This window comes from Lissotriton vulgaris, chromosome 8, assembly GCF_964263255.1.
Source record: "Lissotriton vulgaris chromosome 8, aLisVul1.2, whole genome shotgun sequence".
In the NCBI taxonomy this organism is placed as follows: domain Eukaryota; kingdom Metazoa; phylum Chordata; class Amphibia; order Caudata; family Salamandridae; genus Lissotriton; species Lissotriton vulgaris.
The window spans coordinates 247,996,691-248,016,498 of NC_141696.1; the positions used below are offsets into that span (position 1 = coordinate 247,996,691).

The following is a 19,808-nucleotide window of genomic DNA, read 5'->3' on the forward strand; positions in this document are numbered from 1 at the left end:
TGTCATGGTCATGGCTTTATTGTGTCAGTAGATCTTCTGTGACAGATATGAGGATTCTTCAAGTTCTAGGCACCATTCATCCTCCTAGTTGATAATATTTCTATTTTATATGTTCATATGTAGATAGGGTAAGAGAGATCAGAGTTGATTATGCTTTGCGTTTGCTGAGAGTGAGTTAGTGTCTACATTGTGCTCTATAGCTCTTACAGGCGAGATGTCCCTTGCATAATAAGCCAATTCAAAGAGCGTCATAGATTATATGAAAATGAATATTTATTTCAAGCACCATTTTTATAGGTAGGAGATGAATTTAAACAATCAAGCGTTATAAAAATTAAGATCGACTAAACCAAGAAGGCAATAAGACTAGGTTACTATGATTACATTGAAAAGAATGGTATCAACAGTTTTGGAAAATGAGGTTTTGTATACATCCCTATGAAAGTGTAGGCATAGACTCCAGAGCCTCCATCTAGCTGTCATTACGTTGATCATTAATGATGGATGTAGATTGTGTGTTTGAAGGTTTGTGTGGTGATGTCATTAAAACACGGCAATTTAATATTCATGTTCAATATTCTACTCTTTATCATACGTAAAGCAACGCATACTTCTTCACGTGGAACACCTACACTTTATTTTATTATATTAGCATCTGTATATCACTTTGTTTACTTTTTGCAAGATCCAGGGTGCATTTTGGGTCCTGGGGTTAGAATCTACTCCATTTGTATCATTGGGATAGTGGCTTGTGCCCCTGATGAGTTCTCAGATGTGCATCCGGTTCCTGGGCACTCTTCGGAGTGCCTGGTTGAGAACAAGTTAGTTTTAGTTAGGCAGAGCTCTCAAGTTTCGCTTCGCGCATGAGTAGCTTATCCAGGTGAGGAAAATTAAATTTTGGTCATGATGTGTTCCCTAGCGCGTACCCCACCGACTCCATGTACCAGCTTAAAGTGCATGTAACTTCCCTCCTGTGCCAGCTATGAAGACGCAAATACATTTGCGTCCACCGTCAACATGTCCTCTTTCAGATCCACCATGAATGGATTATATAGTCCGTTCCTAAGTATGCTATGCCAACGTCTTTTTATAGTACACTTTTCATGTATTCCTGCTCTAGCCAGAGTAGGCCCTGAATTCCTGCCATCTGAACCTCTTTTGTGGCTCCTGACTCTGCCCAGGCTACCTCTGTACTCGTGAACTCTGTCCGACATTCAGCGCGGCCCCTCGCGCTCAGCTCAAGCCTGCTTTCTGCCAAGACTGACTATAACCTTCGAGTTATCTGTTCCGCTCTCCGAGAATACATTCCTGCCTACTAGATCCTGTAAACATCCTCTCCAGCTGCAGAGCCAAAAGGGCCGACCTGTCTTAATGCAAGTAATTCATAGCCTCCGTTGCCATGCTTCCAAGGAAGGCCCCGTGCCCCCACGCTCTACATGTAGACACTCAGGCGCTTATACACGCATCCACAGTTAGCATAGAATAGCTTTTACCCTAGAGACCTTTCCGCCCAGATAGTATAGTTCCTAAAACATCAGATATCAGATATGATAGAAGTACAAGTTGATCTGACATGCCAGACTTCTGTCTCTTTCCGTCAGTGTAAATGTCAAGATCCCTGCACCCCGTCAATCACACGTCATGCAGCTGCGCGCGCATCCAAGCTTCCGATTTCTGCTGACATTGCAACATTCTGTTAGCACCACCCCTTGGTGCCACCCACTTGCGTCACCTATCAGTGACGTTTCTAGCACACACCTCTAGTTCACGCCTAGTTTACGCCTCTTGATGATGTATTGGTACCACGTGTATACTGTTATCTTGTCTTCTCTCAGCTGTTACGCCTCTTACATTGAACATTATGATGTAAATCAAGTATATAAGCTATGTATTGTCAATAAACGAGAGCGCGCTCATCTATCCCTTCTGACACCCCTGTGGTGGTCAGAACATGATATCCTGATTCCTTTATGAGGAATAAAACCCTTAGAAACTCTAACACCACGGACTCTGTTTTCTTTCCTTCTGATTGAGTTATCATTGATTAAGTACTTACCTGCATAGAAATTAAGAGAGTAAATTAATTATTTACGTCATTTTGGCGCCCGAACAGGGACCCCTCCCCCACCTCACGCGCCGGAAGGTGCGTTGCAATCCGTGTCCCCTGCCATCAGTTAGACGGACTACACGTGTACTGGCAGGATTTCCTGCATCCCCCTCTGACCCACGGAGGTGACGAAGACTGCGATCAGTGCCCAGACGAGGCGGTGAGGAGTGCGGAGGATCCCGACCAGAGCCCAGCCGAAAGAAGCAAGGTCCGAGGTGTGAAGAGGCCCACCAGTTTTCCGAAGTTTTCCGAAGTTTTCCGAAGTTTCCCGAAGTTTCCCGAAGTTTCCGAGTCGAGTCCAGTCGAGTTTTCCGAGGCCTTCTGTTTTCCGTGCTTCCCGGTGAGTACCATTGCTGGGTCGTATCTAGACGGGTTTGGGTACGCAAGTCCGGTCTGCACTGTTCTTAGGCAGTGTATCTGTACTGTTTAGCAGTATATAAAGTATTCCGAATTTTTGCACTGTTACACCAGTGTATCCGTACCGTTGAGCGGTACATTCAGTGTAGGGGGTAGTTAGCTATGTCTTTTAATGTTTTTATGTGATTAATGTTGTGGTATGAATGTGACTGTTTTATTGTGTATTATTGTATTTCTTGTATCAACTAGCAACTCGTATCAAGGAATAAAGATCTAGCGTTCAAGTAATAAGTAAGCAGGATGCCGTTCCTCAGCAAGTTAAAACAGATCGGAACTAAGAAAGGGTTACTAGAGGAAGAAATTCCTATCCCCCCTAGGGACACTCCAGGCAATTTTATGTATCAAAAGCATGGCATAGATGCCATATTATATCTAGATTTATGGGCCGATTACACCAAGCACCTAGACGAAAGACACAGATGGCCTGTTACCGGAACGTGGGATGCAGAGTGCATCATGAGGGTAGAAGAAGCATTATGGAAAAAGAAAGCTAGACAATCTCAGAAGGACGCCATAGAATTTTGGCGTAAGGAATCACGTAAGCGTGCTGACAAAGCACTCCGTAGAGAAGACAGACTTAAAGAATCAGATAAAGAGCGAGAAAACGAATTAGTTACTGAAGGGATCCGAGTAAAAACAGAACAAATAGACCGTGCCCGAAATAATCTTGTAAACGGTATGTATCTTGCAGCAGATGGCACATCTGAAACTGAATCAGAGATACCGAAAAACTTACCGACACCATTAGTTCCAACTAAAGTAATGCACAAGACTACTAAAGACATATTCTTGAATTCATATCTAGAGGATGTAGCACCAGCTTACACCAATCTGCCTGTTCGTGCCCTGCCTACTGACAGGGATGGGGGTGGCACTGCGCCCCCAGATACAGCTCCGCCGGTACCGCGACAGACCTCCCCTGTTCCGCCACCTCCGCCACTCCCCCCCCTCAAGACGGATCCACCGAAACCAGTACTACCTGATCTTACTAAAAGACAGATTCAAGTCCAGATACAGACTCCACGGAGAGATAATGCCCAAGCATCCGCCTCAGGAGGTGCGACAGCGGGTCTACAGACCCCTCCACCGACACACAGATTGCATTTAAGGGACACGCAGAATACTTTCCAGTCTCCCTATTCAGCCCGGCTTGACGCATTCAAAGATAGGATGTCATTTTGCAGATATGATCCAGTACCCGGAAAAGACGATTTAATGGTATTAGCATCACTCCGACTGAGATCTGCCACCGATAACTTGCTATGCTGTGTAGGAATGCAGGAAGCTCTCGACAGACTATACAAATTCATACAGACAGGGAAAGACCCCGGCAGTGTCAAAGCTGCCATGTATAAACAGAAAGTTGACATTCAAAAACAGATATTACGATTCTTCATTAATTGTGTGATAAGAGAACGAGACAGGCCCGGGACAGATCAAAGTGAGTTAGACGCATTAAACAAGTGGGGTCAAAATATAGCAGACGGAAGACATGACAAGGGGACTTGCATAGCCACTATGTCCCAGAAAATTAGAAAGGCAGTATTAACTGCACACCAGGAAGAAACTGATAAAACTTCCTCCGAGGAGGAAGATGAAGATGAAACATCAGGAAAGTCTACAGATATAATAGCATATGTAGGTAGGGGAAACTACCTTAGGAAAGGTGTCCGTCCGGAGAGCAAGAGAGTTCTTTTCTCCGCTTTAACAAATCCGAATTCTTCAGAACATCAGTTCCAGGAAACTGATAAAAGGCTTCGAGATCGAGTAGGGTACCATATACTCAATTCTATGGACGAACAGGAACTAGCCCGGTCAGCCGTATTGTGGGCTGAAAACGCAGATATATATAATGATGACACGTTAGTGCAGACATTCTTGAACCTTTCCCCGGAAGAGCAGAAAATAGCAGGTGTATACATGATTCAGCACCTCCTTATCAAGTTCAGAAATGATCATTCTGATCCAGGTCCCTTATATGAAACATTGGAAGCACTACTCATGGATAGATGGAGAGGTTTTAGTACCAAATTAATACAAATAATTCTAGAGCAACGACGTAAGTATAACAACTTCCTGAGCTCCGAATATGTTCCCGCCCCGCCTCCAGAAAGAAAAACGTACCACATGCAATGCGGTGGCGGCATTGAAAGTCAGAATCCCTTACGAGAAGTACATCCAGTTATGGGTGCCGATAATAACCTGAAACGTGTGTATGTTCACACACCACTGACTAAGTTAGAACTATTAGAAATGAAGAAATTGGTTCCGTGCCATGATAAAGACCCTGCAGGTTTTCACAGAGAGCTTAAAGACATGTTACTGATGGGAGATACACGTATGATGATATTATGAAAATGTTAAAGGTACTGTTGCCCACGGGCATTTACGAGAAATTAAAGGAAAAGGATTGGGAAGTGGGAGAGTCAAAGATAGCATGGGCGGAGATAGAAGACGAAGAAAAGAAACGAGTCCCAGGGGTAGGCCTTGGGGATCTGACTAAAGCATTACCAGGGTTAATAGTACAGGTTCTGCCAAGATTATTGACAACTCGAAAGGAAGATTGGGACGCAATCTCGTCCTGCAAACAGAAACAAGATGAAGATACTAGCGACTTTTATTCAAGATTCGAGAAATGTTTCATTATAAATAGTGGCCTAAAGGTTAGCAGCGAGTCATATCCACACCTTTTTGTAACAAAATTAGTAGAGAACGCCCTACCATTAGTTAAAAACAGAGTATACAAGGTTGAAAGTACTTGGCAGGCAAATACGCCATCACAGATGTTACAAATGTTACAATATCACCAGAATAGAATTAGGGAAGAACAGGACCAGGAACAGAAACGTATGAAAGACACGAAAATGAAAATGTTAGTAGCTCAGACCATTCCAGCCGAGGGGCATAGAAAAGGTGGGGCCCAGACAAATCATTCTGCCGCTCCCGTTAAAGGGACATGTAATTATTGCAAGCAGCCAGGTCACTACGTACATGAATGTCCAGTCCTGAAACATAACATCGAGACAGGTAAAACTAAAGAAAGACCGCGTCCGCCTAGACATGAACAGGGTCAACAACAGACCTCACAGAACGAACAGCCAATGCAGAATACCCAGCCTATGCATGATCAGTCCCATACAGTACAGACAGTAGCAGTACCGCAGCCACAGCATGCTCAGATACAGCCCGCTGCCGCAACTAGACAAGTCTCACAGCAGATGTACCAGTATGCCCAGTCGGCATATCCAGATTATCAGCGTTATACATGAAACAGCCTAGGGAGGGAAAGTGATTTGCCTCTTATTGAAATTCCTGTAGATCAAGAAGGTCCTTATGTACATAGTCACGTATTAGGAAAAGACAGAAAGTTTTTAATTGACACAGGGGCAAGTCGCACTACTATAAGTCATAATGAAGTTCCAGGGGCACCCCTCTCAGGCTCACAGAATGTTTCCCTTGGTTTTTCAGGACAACCTATTGTAAATGAAGTATCAGAACCAGTACCACTAGCTGTGGGTCCATTATCTCGAGTTACAGATTTGTTACTTACGAAATCATGTCCCGAAAATCTGTTAGGAATTAAAACACTGAAGGCTCTAGGAGCTATAATTTGCTGTTCCCCGGAGGGAGTCAGACTCTTTCTACGGGATTTCAAGGGTCATTATGTTCTACGTGACTTTGATGTCAGATTGAAAAATGTACCAGATCACTTATGGGCAAAAGGCCCAGCTGATGTAGGTTGTATGCATATCACTCCATACCGTGTAACACTCAAGACAGGAGTTGTTCTACCCAGAATCAGACAATACAAGTTACCACCCGATGCTGTAGTGGCTTTACTGAAAATTATTGAAGAGCTTATTGCCCAAGGAGTGGTCGTAGAGACCGACTCCAATATCTGTAATTCACCCATCATTCCAATTCTTAAACGTACAGACCGTAATGCACCGCCAGTATACCGGCTGGTGATTGATCTTCGAGAACTGAACAAATGCATTGTACCACAGTATCCTGTGGTCCCCGATATCTCCTCCCTGTTAACTGCCATTGATTCAGAAGCAACGTTCTTTACTGTAATCGATCTCAAGAACGCTTTCTTCAGTGTACCTATTGACCCGGAGAGCCAATATCTCTTCGGATTCAGTTTAAATGGACGAAGTTTCAAATTTTCCCGCGCACCTCAAGGATTTACAGAAAGCCCCAGCATCTATAGTCAAGCACTGAAAAGGCAACTAGATTGTATTCAAATGCCAGTTAATACCGCTTTACTACAGTACGTCGATGATCTGCTGATCACCGCACGAAGTGAGCCCGAATGTGAACAAGCATCACTGATAGTTTTGCATTTCCTGGCCGACAAGGGACACAAGGTGTCTCCTTCGAAGCTACAATTCTGTGTTCAGCAAGTTGTGTACTTGGGTCACTTGCTGTCCAAAGTGGGGAGACAGCTCACTCCCGATCGCATTCAGTTAATTGTAAACATGCCACGACCCCAGACGCAAAAGGAAGTACGGGCCTTCATAGGCCTCACCTCGTACTGCAGACAATGGATTCCTCAATATGCATTTCTAGCTAAACCACTCATCCAGTTAACGACACAGGAGGCAGCAACTTCGACTGTCCTCCCTTGGACTCAGGAACACACACAAGCCTTTGAGGAATTAAAGAAAGCTTTATGCCAAGCACCAGTTTTAGCGACGCCATGTTACAGCAAACCGTTTACACTTTTTGTTACAGAACGTGATGGTACAGCGTTGTCTGTCCTCACTCAAGATCAAGCAGGTTCACATAAGCCTTGCGCTTATTTTTCAAGCACATTGGATTCAGTAGCACAGGCACTTCCTGCATGCTTAAAGTCAGTAGCAGCAACAGCGTTAGCAATCAGACAAAGCGATTCAATTGTTTTAGGTCATCAGTTAACAGTACAAGTTCCACATTCTGTAGAGGTTCTGTTAAACAGAACCCAGACTCAACACTTGACTATAGCACGACTGACAGGTTACGAATTGACACTATTCCAGCCACACATAGAAATCAGACGCTGCAGTATCTTGAATCCAGCAACATTGTTACCTATAGTTATGACAGATCCAGCTCCACATGATTGTATAGAAATTATTAATGCAGTAACAAAGCCCAGACGAGATTTAACAGATGTTCCATTGACAAATCCAGACCTGACACTTTATGTGGATGGTTCATGCATGAGAACAAGTACAGGAGAGTTAGTGGCCGCGTATGCCGTGACCACTGAAACTGAAGTTAAAGAAACACATCGTATTGATACATTGTCTGCTCAAGCGGCAGAGCTTATCGCTCTGACCCAAGCCTGTATTCTAGCAAAGAACAGAAATGTTAACATATACACAGATTCCCGTTATGCGTTCGGAGTCGTACACGACTTCGGCATGCTCTGGCAGGAACGAGGTTTCCTGACCTCTCATGGTACAAAGATACAGCATGGTCCACTCATTCAAGCACTGTTAGAAGCAATACATCTGCCTTCAGCCATATCAGTTATGAAGTGTAAAGCACATACTAAAGTCACAGATTCTGTTTCCCAGGGTAACGACCTGGCAGATCAGACAGCAAAACATACAGCACTGACTCACACTCAGACAACTGACACGATAAAGACAACAGATCCGACAAACTGTATGACAGTCAGGGATCCCACACTAGATGTTATTGACATTCAGACACATGCTACTGCAGACGAAATAAAGAAATGGATCGAACTAGGAGGGATCCAGACAGATCAAGGTTGGATGACGAAGGGAAAATCTACATGGTTTCTCCCTGACTCTATGGTTCAAGTCATGATAAATACAGCACATAGTCCTGCCCACCTGGGAGAGAAAGCCATGTTAGATAGTTTGCAAAATGTCTGGTACAATAAACACTTACGAGCAGCCGCAAAACAGAAAGTGCGTACTTGCATGATCTGTTGTCAGTTCAATCCAGGTAAAAGCGTCCCTGTAGAGCAAGGTGGATTTCATCCTCCCGATCACCCTTTTGAAGTTCTTCAGATGGATTATATCCAGATGGACCGTTGTCGAGGATTTAAATATGTTCTCGTAGTTGTCTGTGCTCTGTCCCGCTGGACCGAAGCATACCCAGTCCCAGATTACACTGCTCCGACCACTGCCAAACAGTTGGTTCGTGAATTTTTCCCACGGTACGGCTTGCCTCGTGTCGTGTACTCAGATAACGGTCAGCCATTCTCGTCTGCCCTAATGAAAGAAGTTTCCTTGTTATTAGGATACCAGTGGAAGTTCCATTGTGTCCGACATCCAGAAGCAGCAGGCCTTGTTGAAAGGCATAATCAGACATTAAAGATTCGCCTTGCCAAAATATGTCAGGAAAAAGGGGTCGACTGGATAGTCGCCCTGCCGGTGGCACTATTCTATATGAGAATGGTCGCCCATTCAAGATCAGGGCTATCTCCGTACGAAGTGGTCTTTGGCAGACCACCGAATATGTGGGGGACGCCCATTCCTAAAAAGATCACCGATGTTGATTCTAATATGTTGACAGATTACCTTGCCTCCTTGATGTCTGCACTCCAATCATGTCGTTCACAGGTTGCCGCAGCCTTCCCTGACAACACCGATGTGAAGGAGCATGACGTCCGCCCCGGAGATGTTGTTCTAGTCCGAAACTTCGACAGGAAAAGTCCGTTGGAGCCCCGCTGGAAGTCTCCGAAGACCGTTCTACTAACGACAAGGACTGCAGTCAAGTTGGAAGGCAGAAAGGGGTGGGTTCACCTAAGCCATATCAAAACATTCCCAGGACTGAAACCGGAACAAGACACACCCACCCCCACCAAAGACTGTGATCCCAAAGACTTTTCCGAATCCAAAGGAGAAAAGACTCCTCAAGAACAATACCGTATGAAGTTACGATCTAGCAAGTCAGACAGTTTAATTGTTTAAGTCCTCCCCTAGGTGAATCGGTTAAATAGTTTCTGACATGTATCCCCTAGATCGAGTTAGAGAGAGAGAGGAAAAGAAAAGAACATATTGCAAATCACTTCGTAGTCACTGCATAGTGACACTAATAATCATGTTTATTTTCAGTATATTAATTATTGTTGCTAGTATCTTGTTACCTATATACTATCCTATTTTCAAGCGTGAACAATCTGCTTACAATGTCTCTGCTGAACACACTTTTAGTGAGTTACCTCCTCATGAGCTTTCCTACAGACTTGCGCTGCGCAACAATACATTCATTAGTATGTTACATCATTCTCATCAAACTAACAATGCTACAAATTGCTGGATATGTGGCCGACTCCCTCCCTACCAGAATTACAAGGGAGCATTGCCTCTCTTTCCGTATCCGTTCACTCACAATGGCTCCTGTGGAGCATGGTTTATGATAATTAATTCTCTAGATCCCGACATTGCTGTTTTCGATGGGGGTTGGGTTTGGGGAAACCTGAACTTGGTCCTACTAGACGTCTGTTACCCGGATAAAGAGGGACTGCCCATTAGAATAGGAACTGATCTAGAAAATGAAGTATATGGATTAGGTAATTACACAATTAGCCTTATGATTCTTACTGTCGAATCCGAAGCCACACCAGTTCTACCTATTATGTCAGTACTGCCAGTCACTGGTGAATTATGTATCAAGAAGAAAGGTTCAGTACACTTAGGTCATAGTAAATGCACTGCCGTGGTCGAATTCAGTGATGATGGAAAATCATCTTTCAAAGCTATCAGTCATTCTTACTTTGTGTGTGGTCATACCGCATACATCCGTCTACCTCCAGATTGGGATGGTACCTGTTACATTGCATTCCTTTTGCCACCTGTTTTTCTAGCTCCTCCTGATTATCACAGAAATAGCGATTTAGTAAAGAACAGACCCAGAAGAGACATCCCACTTGTCGACTACACAGAAACGGCATGGGAACAGTACACTGACTTTAATAAAGGATTCTTTTTCTTTTTAGGTCCTGTCCAGAATAGTAAATTAATACGCAGATTAACTAGAACACTTGAAGCCGTAGTAAATGAAACTACCTCCGCCTTAGGTAACTTAACAGAAGAGCAGTCCGCTATGCGGGTTGTTGTCCTTCAGAATCGTCTTGTAATTGACGTCATCTTGGCAGATAGAGGTGGAGCCTGTAAGGTCATCGGGTCAAGCTGCTGTGTTTTCATTCCACAAAATGCACCCTCTGTATATCAAGCTATCACCCGTCTTCATAAGATTGCAAATCAGATACATCAGACTCCAGGCACCTGGACTTGGTCCGGTTGGTTCTGGACAACGTTAACAGCTTGGGGATGGAAGATCCTATCCTTCCTAGGCATTGGCCTAGTCCTAGTATTCAGTTGCTGCCTGTGCCTACAGTGTGGGCCAGCGATCTGTGGACTGTGTGCCACCTCTTGTATTGAGCATTCCAGTTTTCACTCAAAACGTAACCAAAAGAAAGAAGAACAAATGATGTTACAAGAACAGGCTGATCGATTCATGAGGATCGATATTTCATGAAGGGTCCGTAGGGAACAAGGAGGGAATGAGGAAAATTAAATTTTGGTCATGATGTGTTCCCTAGCGCGTACCCCACCGACTCCATGTACCAGCTTAAAGTGCATGTAACTTCCCTCCTGTGCCAGCTATGAAGACGCAAATACATTTGCGTCCACCGTCAACATGTCCTCTTTCAGATCCACCATGAATGGATTATATAGTCCGTTCCTAAGTATGCTATGCCAACGTCTTTTTATAGTACACTTTTCATGTATTCCTGCTCTAGCCAGAGTAGGCCCTGAATTCCTGCCATCTGAACCTCTTTTGTGGCTCCTGACTCTGCCCAGGCTACCTCTGTACTCGTGAACTCTGTCCGACATTCAGCGCGGCCCCTCGCGCTCAGCTCAAGCCTGCTTTCTGCCAAGACTGACTATAACCTTCGAGTTATCTGTTCCGCTCTCCGAGAATACATTCCTGCCTACTAGATCCTGTAAACATCCTCTCCAGCTGCAGAGCCAAAAGGGCCGACCTGTCTTAATGCAAGTAATTCATAGCCTCCGTTGCCATGCTTCCAAGGAAGGCCCCGTGCCCCCACGCTCTACATGTAGACACTCAGGCGCTTATACACGCATCCACAGTTAGCATAGAATAGCTTTTACCCTAGAGACCTTTCCGCCCAGATAGTATAGTTCCTAAAACATCAGATATCAGATATGATAGAAGTACAAGTTGATCTGACATGCCAGACTTCTGTCTCTTTCCGTCAGTGTAAATGTCAAGATCCCTGCACCCCGTCAATCACACGTCATGCAGCTGCGCGCGCATCCAAGCTTCCGATTTCTGCTGACATTGCAACATTCTGTTAGCACCACCCCTTGGTGCCACCCACTTGCGTCACCTATCAGTGACGTTTCTAGCACACACCTCTAGTTCACGCCTAGTTTACGCCTCTTGATGATGTATTGGTACCACGTGTATACTGTTATCTTGTCTTCTCTCAGCTGTTACGCCTCTTACATTGAACATTATGATGTAAATCAAGTATATAAGCTATGTATTGTCAATAAACGAGAGCGCGCTCATCTATCCCTTCTGACACCCCTGTGGTGGTCAGAACATGATATCCTGATTCCTTTATGAGGAATAAAACCCTTAGAAACTCTAACACCACGGACTCTGTTTTCTTTCCTTCTGATTGAGTTATCATTGATTAAGTACTTACCTGCATAGAAATTAAGAGAGTAAATTAATTATTTACGTCACAGGTCAGGATTCTTCTTTCAATTCTGAAACTTGTATTTCGGCTTTGATAATAAGATAAAAGGGACTTCAAATCCCAGAATGCACAGAAAAGTGGACTGGACTGCGTGAGCTACTCCCTTATGGGCCTGAGAAATTAACAAGCTCTGAGTTACTTCTAAATTTAACATGCTGTGCAAGGTTGGTGAGGTTTGCACACATGGTGTAGGTATGGTGTATGAAGAATAGCTGTGCATCAGCATGTACTAGGATTACTGCTGCTTTTTGGAGGAAGGCGTGTGAGAGATAGGATAGCAGCATATCTACTGACCAGTACTTCTTCCGAGTTTAATCAGGTTTGTATTACGTTACTGACAAACCCATAAATTTGTGTCAGAGCTTGCAAATGTGTGAGCACAGATTGACTATGTAGCCCATCAAGTTTTATTTTGTTAGGGGGAGATATTTGGGTACAGAACCATTCTAGATCTGAGAGTTCTCTTTTGGAAGTAAGACTGAGTTTTGAAAAAAGAAAAATGGCCCCTGTTGGACAGATCACTCTTCGGGCAATGCAGAGATCTTTTGTAAGGAATCCACGCATGAAGGTCCAAAGGCAGGTAGAGTATACTGGGCCCCAATTGTAACAACTGGGAACTTCCCCCGGGTAATACAGCACATCCAATTGGGATCCAAGAACCCCTTTGTAGCACTTGACTATCAGAGTAGCAAGGCAGAGCAGGCTAGGGCTTACCCAGGGTAGGTTTTGTGAGCTAAAGATTTGGTACTTAGAAATGACACAAACAACATTACATTATTTATGTACAGTCCGTTCTTTTCAACATAAAATGAAGAAGTTCTTTATTGCACACACTACTAAATGCTACATACAAATGAACAAATATATACCGAATGGCAGGAGAAAAAACCTATGATGACAACCGCTAAAGGTTGTTGCTAAAGAATGGAAATGCTATAAGTCATAGAATACTTATATAAAATACTGTTGTTTTCAGGATGAAAATTCCTCACCCACTCTTTGGGTAGCATGCTTTATCATTAGGCCCCTCCTGGCACTAGTCTAAATGATTCAAGTGTGAGATACTACCCTACTGTAGTGAAGCTTGTGAGCTGTTCTATGAAGGTGGTGCTAGGATGAGTGCTATCTGATCAGCACCTGTGGGTACTGGATAAAGGGCTAAATTGCAGAGGGGAATGTGTATAAGTTAAAACTATCTATTGGTGGAAAGTGAACATTGTATCAGGTCCCTAATGGTAGGAATAAAAAGTAGAAGGGGTTTAGTTGGACCCACACAAAGTGCTCAACATACTTCTGCACATGGCACCCTCAATCAAGGTTTATGGGTGTTCTTCAGGTCTGTTCAGCCCTATGCTGATTGGTTGTATCGAGAAAATGAATAAAGAAAAGACAGTAACAACAGTAGTTGTCACATGTCCCGTCAGGCCCATTGTCGATTTCCCTATGTTAACATGACCACGTTGCAGACTGTCCTTTGCACACGTTACTCTACATATTTGTTTTGCTTTGTGCCGCTATGTCCTTTCACACAGAACACGCAGTTGTTTCTGTGTTCTGTTCTTTCCTGAGATTTAGCCTGAATACCCATGAACCGAGGACTGACTTGCTATAGTGTCTCACTTGCCCTCCTACTCACTGATAGAGGCACAAGTGATTAGACACCCCAGAACACAACACTCCCGACCCTCTCAGGAATCACTGTTACGGGACACACCCTTTCGCTCTCACACTCGTACTAGTCCACAATAAGTTCTGACAGAAACACGAGAAAGATTTAAAATGTTTATTATAATAATCGTGCTCTAGTATGCAGTATACGTGCCACAACAAGTAAGAAATACCTAACACAAATACGGTTAGCATAGCAAGAAGCCTGTATATCCTAAATGGAGCTGTCATTATATGCCACTGTGAAACTAAACCTCCCTCCCCTTCTACAGAAGCAAAATGATTATATATCAGAATATCTCTAAGTATTAGCAGCAGACCAAGTACCTCAGTATACACAGATGAAGTTCTACATCTTAAGCGCAGTCACAGTCTTTTCCCTAGAAAGGTCCCTCTCCAGGTGTGTTGCCTATCTGTGCATACCTATATGACAAGAAGTATGTTTTCTCAAACAACAGCTGCATTTGCATTTTTTGTCTACGTGCCAGGGCCTGACTAGAACAGAATAACAAGGGGCATTGTTGTTTGACCTGGTCTACATGTTCAGACTAAATCCCAGGAAAGAACAGAACACAAAAACAACAGCGCGTTCTGTGTGGAAGGACATTGCGACACAAAGCAAAACATATCTTTAGAGTAAAGTGTGCAAAGCAAAGGACAGTCTGCAACGTCCTCATGCTGACATAGGGAAAATGCCAATGGGTCTGCATGGCACATGTGACATAGTCACATAATCAGTTGGTTAAAAGTCCAGAGTCTTGAGGCGTATTCAAGGACCCCTGAGCCTTTTTCGGTATTCTCACCTATAGAGGAAGTAGAATGAGAGATTACTAGGGTTAGTCTTTAAAATAGTACAGTTCTAATATAATAGAAAATAGGGGGTACACTCTTGAGACAGATACTCTATGGAAGAGAATACATGAACACTGCTCACTGATTTCAAACTCCATATGCAATCTTACCTAGTCTTAAGGAGTCTATTATCCAGCGGTCAAACTGCATTAAAAAATAGTATGGGAACTGTGATGCTGCACGCAATGGGGGCGGGGTGAGTGAACATAGCGTTAAAATATATATATATATATATATCTCCATCAAAAAAGTTAGGTTGTTTTCCAATCTTTAAACACGAAGGCTGCAAACAGTCCCTGACAAAACCATCATCAAAGTAATACTGCCAGACGCGTTTCGGGTCCTCTTGACCCTTAATCATTGGCAATTGAGACATACAGCAGGACCGGCAAAAAGCAACAATTTAAATCGCAAACACCTCCCCAGTAAGCGTGGCTACTCCCTTGGCCTCATGGTACTTGAAGTTGCAAATAGATAAAAACTCGATTGAGTCCTTCCAGCATATATATATATTCTGTAACCGTTTTCAGTCTTTCACCTTCAGGTATCTACATATAAAATAACGCACAGCTTAAATGAGAAATAAATGCAAGTGACGTCAATCAGTGGGAAATTAATCCTGTTTGGTACCATGGAGAAGAGTGACTTGTGTATGTTTAGTGCTGCAAGGCCCTAGTCTTTGACAGAAAGCACTGTGAATATGTAAGTCATTATTGAAAACTTTCATTGCACACAGTATAATATAAGACAGGCTGCTACAAAATGCTCAATATTTTTTTTAAGATAAACTGCTTTGAAAACATACATTTTAGCAATACCCAGGCTGTAAGTAATGCAATTGTTTTTATAACTGTCTTTTAAAACCACACACTTTACAGCTCAGCTGGTAACTCCCTTGTAATACCACTCAAAAATAATATATCTGTGTCATCAGGAAGCTTCAAGTGATTCCAAGCACCCTCTACATGTGCAGATTGGCCAGTTCCCCACATCTACATTTCTTTCAGGTAAGCAGGCACCCTGGCAAGCGGTATTATTTAGCTGTCTGTCCTTACCTCAGTTTTAAAGCACAGGAGTCTCCCTGCCTTACTCTTCATCTGAAGCATTTCAACTCTCGGGAAGGTTTCCTTTTCTCAAAAAGGAGGGGATCTCTTTTGCTTGAATTTAAAAATAAGTATGGGAATGCAGTGCCACTCAGATCCCACACACTTCGACCACTGCTATTGTCTCATTTTTATGAAGGAGTTGAAGACCAGGATCCCTATATAGAGTGAAAGGTGTGGAGCAAAAAAGAGTACAAATGAATTACTTGTCATCCAATGAAATCAATAATGGACTTCTTCTATCATAATAACCTATTACTCAAGGGTATTGTGTCACTCATTATGTCCTTATCAATAGAATGTAGACGGATATGCCTCCACTACAGAGCCAGGTAAGGATTAGACCGTTCTCTATCCCACTAATATTAGGAAGTCAACAGAGAAAGCTCGTTAGTCATTGCGGCCAGTATAAATAACGAGAAACACCACATAGTGTGTACAGGAATAATTAAACTCTACTGCCACTTAACTCAGATTCCTGTGTCCCAGCAGGTGTGTTTCCATTCACTTGAAGAGCCAACTGTGATACAGGGCAGGACTTAAAATCGTAGGTCAGAGTACTACGTCATGTCGTTCAACCGTAGGCTTGCATTACGCAGATAATGCAGAATGCCATCAAGGGCATTTGTCCTTTCTTTCTTTCCTCCCCTACCCTCAATTATGATATAATGACCCAACAGGAGATGCACACAATGAAAAGTTCTACAGGTCAGGTAACCCCCTAAATATACCTTGGACTAGCTGCACTGGTTGTACCTCAAAGTGTCCTCAAACCAAAAATCAATGAACCCTAAAAACTCAATACCCCTTTTTTTCCTAATATAACCTAGTGAGTGGATTTAATAAAAGTCATGCCTATAGAGATTCACCACAATAATGAAAGGGAATGACATTAAGCAGTAAAAGTATTAACTATTCATGTTCATTACAATGCAAAGTATGTGTCTTTTTTATTATCTTTAACCTGGCTGACAATCAATCACAGGACCTCCACTTCAGAGCCTTTAGCAAAACATCTTAGCTACAGGAGTGCTTGCAAAACATGAACACTCTCCAAGTTCACTGTTTTAGTGACCCTGGAATCTTAGGGTAAGTAACCCTTAAGAGTAAGAAATCAAATGAGGCTCCTGTGGGAACCTGCCACACTCCTGGTAGCCCCCACCCGAGCTAGTGATTTCTATTGGTTGTGCCCCAACTTCTCCTAAGGCACCACTTTTAACAAATATACAAACTCTTGAAAAGCCCCACATACAGATGGGGCCATCCTGCAACCCCAGTTGATGTACAGGCCCACGGTGCTGCCTTTGATGAGGCTGCTGCACCTTTTTTTTCCTTTTGTTGGTTTTTTGATTGGTGCCTTAAAACTCATGTGCATCACCCATCCTGGTTGGAGAGATTGTGTAGGACCATCCGTGCCTGTGTTTTCTAGGCAGGTGAGGCAGCCAACTTTGGGAATATCTCTCCTGCTTCCCCATCTGCCACCACCTTCAAGCACATCGCTCCTCTGCATGGCGAAACGGTACACCTGCAGTACTCTACATGTTAGGGCCTGGAGAGCCTCCACTCAAACAACCTCCTCCCCAGAGGCCACCGCAGGCAAGGAAACCCTTTACGTTGCTCCCTTTTTCAGGGGTGTAGGGACCAGATGAGGTCCTCTTTGAGACTGAATATTGAAACATGACCTCCTCACCGACGGTATAACTGAGGGAATAACTAATTCACAGCTACACACATATTTCTTGAGTTGGGAAGCTCGGGATAATTCCCACAACCTACCAACCAGCAAGCATGCAGGTAGAACAAATGCAGTTTTCCCTGGCGCCTTTGGGCACAAAACAACTGAAGGTGTGGAGTAGTGCACTTGTTGGAATGCTCTAGCAACCACAAGTGTTACTTTTAGGCCTCCTGTCCTCTACAGTTTTGCCATTTTTTTCTGCTGCAAATTTGTAACTGCTTTCCTTTCAATGCGGAAATTTAAGCCCCTGCTCTCCTGCCCTTTTAGCCCCTGAGCCTGATTTTCAAGAATTCTAAGCAGCTCTAACACCCAGCTGCCTCCTTCCAGAAGCGGGAAACTGAAAGCACCGTGGACCTGCTCTTCCGTTTGGGTTTCTGATAATTTCTTTTGGCCAGGGTCTTCCTTCAACAGTTACCCATGCCCCTCAATGCTGGTTATCCTCCTGCCAGAGCTTCAAGGTCCAACAGCATCCTGGCCATTTACAAGGTGTTTGTGTGTCTTGTAGGAGTTGGGGGGGAAGGGAGCTCTTAAAGGGTACACGCCACAGCTCTGGTTCACACAAGTTCCAGGGAAAACCTCTCGTCCAAGCTTCCCGGTAAGTCCACTCTTGACGGTCCCCCAGAGAGAGTGGGGAGGCCAGAGCCACTGGTCATGGAGATACAGGTCCAACAGAGTCCAAGTCACCACAAGTCAAGAGTCTCCCTCCACTCCATACAAAGACCCATCCACATCTAGTTCTTCTTTCCTTGTCTTTGGCAGGTTCCAGTACACCTCAATGTGTTTTCCTTGTGCAAAAGCTGAAACCTGGAGCTGGAGAGTTCTAGAAGTTTGGCGTCTCTGCCCAACTCAAAAAATGCTGACAAACACATGTTATAGTCAAAAAGAAATGAGGCTATTTCTTTGTGTATGCCCAATTAAATGATTAGGCTTGCACAGGCCAGAACACATATATTTATGGATCTGTCTGTGACAGGCTACCTGTGCCCAGATACCAGGCTGTTAGACAGTGGTCCCACTAGACCCGCCTGCATGCAGGTGTACATGCATGTGCACGTGTTCCAGTAAAGTGCCTCTTTCCCCAGTTGCACATCTGCGGACCTTATCATAAAAGGTTTGCACTCGCAGTTAGCATTCAAGTCCATTTTTAGCAGAGATTACAGCTAGGGAAACCCCTTTTTTTTCAGTTCATAAAAAGTTTATTGATCAAATAAAGGGTGTCATTACAATGAGGAAAAAACAATAAAAGGGAAAATGATAACAAGCAAGTAAAACAAGGCAGTGCAGTAAAACAGTAATTACAGAAAACTCAAAATGAGCAAAATGACATACAAGGAATTTGAATGCATCAAATAATAGCAAAAAGATAATACAATGGGTAATGAAGAAAAGGGAAACCCCTTGAGTGATAGTCTCAGCAGAGTTCTTTAAAAAAGGTTGTCCTTACCACGTGCCTGAATCCACTTCCTCTCAGCTTTGAATATGATTTTTCTAGCCAATGGGAGGCAGACCAAAACCTTAATAATAAGGTGATGTGGTTTCTGTGTCATTCTGGATTCATTGTAGTTTGCTGATAAGGTGATTCCCTAGCTCAGTATAAAGACTATTGGCATTGTCGTGGCCTAATGAGGGATCGAAGGATAGCAAGGCGACACCAGCCAAGAAAAGTTCACCTTATGTGGGTATGAAATATAATGAAAGCAAAACATCAGGACAGGTAAAACATTGATTCAATAACTAAAACAGTGTTTCAATAGGGCCAATTTTGCGTAGGAAAGCACAGCTCCTACCTGAGGCCCAGGGCCTATAACACCAACCTCTAAACCCCATTTTATGCTACAATTTGCAACCCGCCTGCTACCCATGTGGATATCTTGGCACTGGTCATCTACATCATCTAAAATAGTTGTTCTTTCCAACCCTACTGAAATGCAGTCTACAGAGCTGTTGTATGTAACACATAAAACAAACAATGAATTCCAGAGGATAGGCCCATGCACAGACTCTTGGGCTTAACACTACTCTTCAGCTTCACGCGAAGGCTCCACTCAAGGGCTGGTCATGAAAAGTTTATCTGAACTCCTTAATTTCCTAGCAGGTAGATGAAATGAATTTGAGTCCGGGTGTTTTGTGGCTAATTTATTGCTGCATTTGAACACAATACTGGAA

General features: G+C 43.5%; 1 protein-coding gene across 1 annotated transcript in view; it reads left to right on the top strand.

The window, feature by feature from the left end:
- The window catches only part of CYYR1 (cysteine and tyrosine rich 1), a 247,565-nt gene that overhangs the window by 193,322 nt on the left and 34,435 nt on the right, over window positions 1-19,808 (top strand). The gene's annotated exons all lie outside the window — the stretch shown is intronic.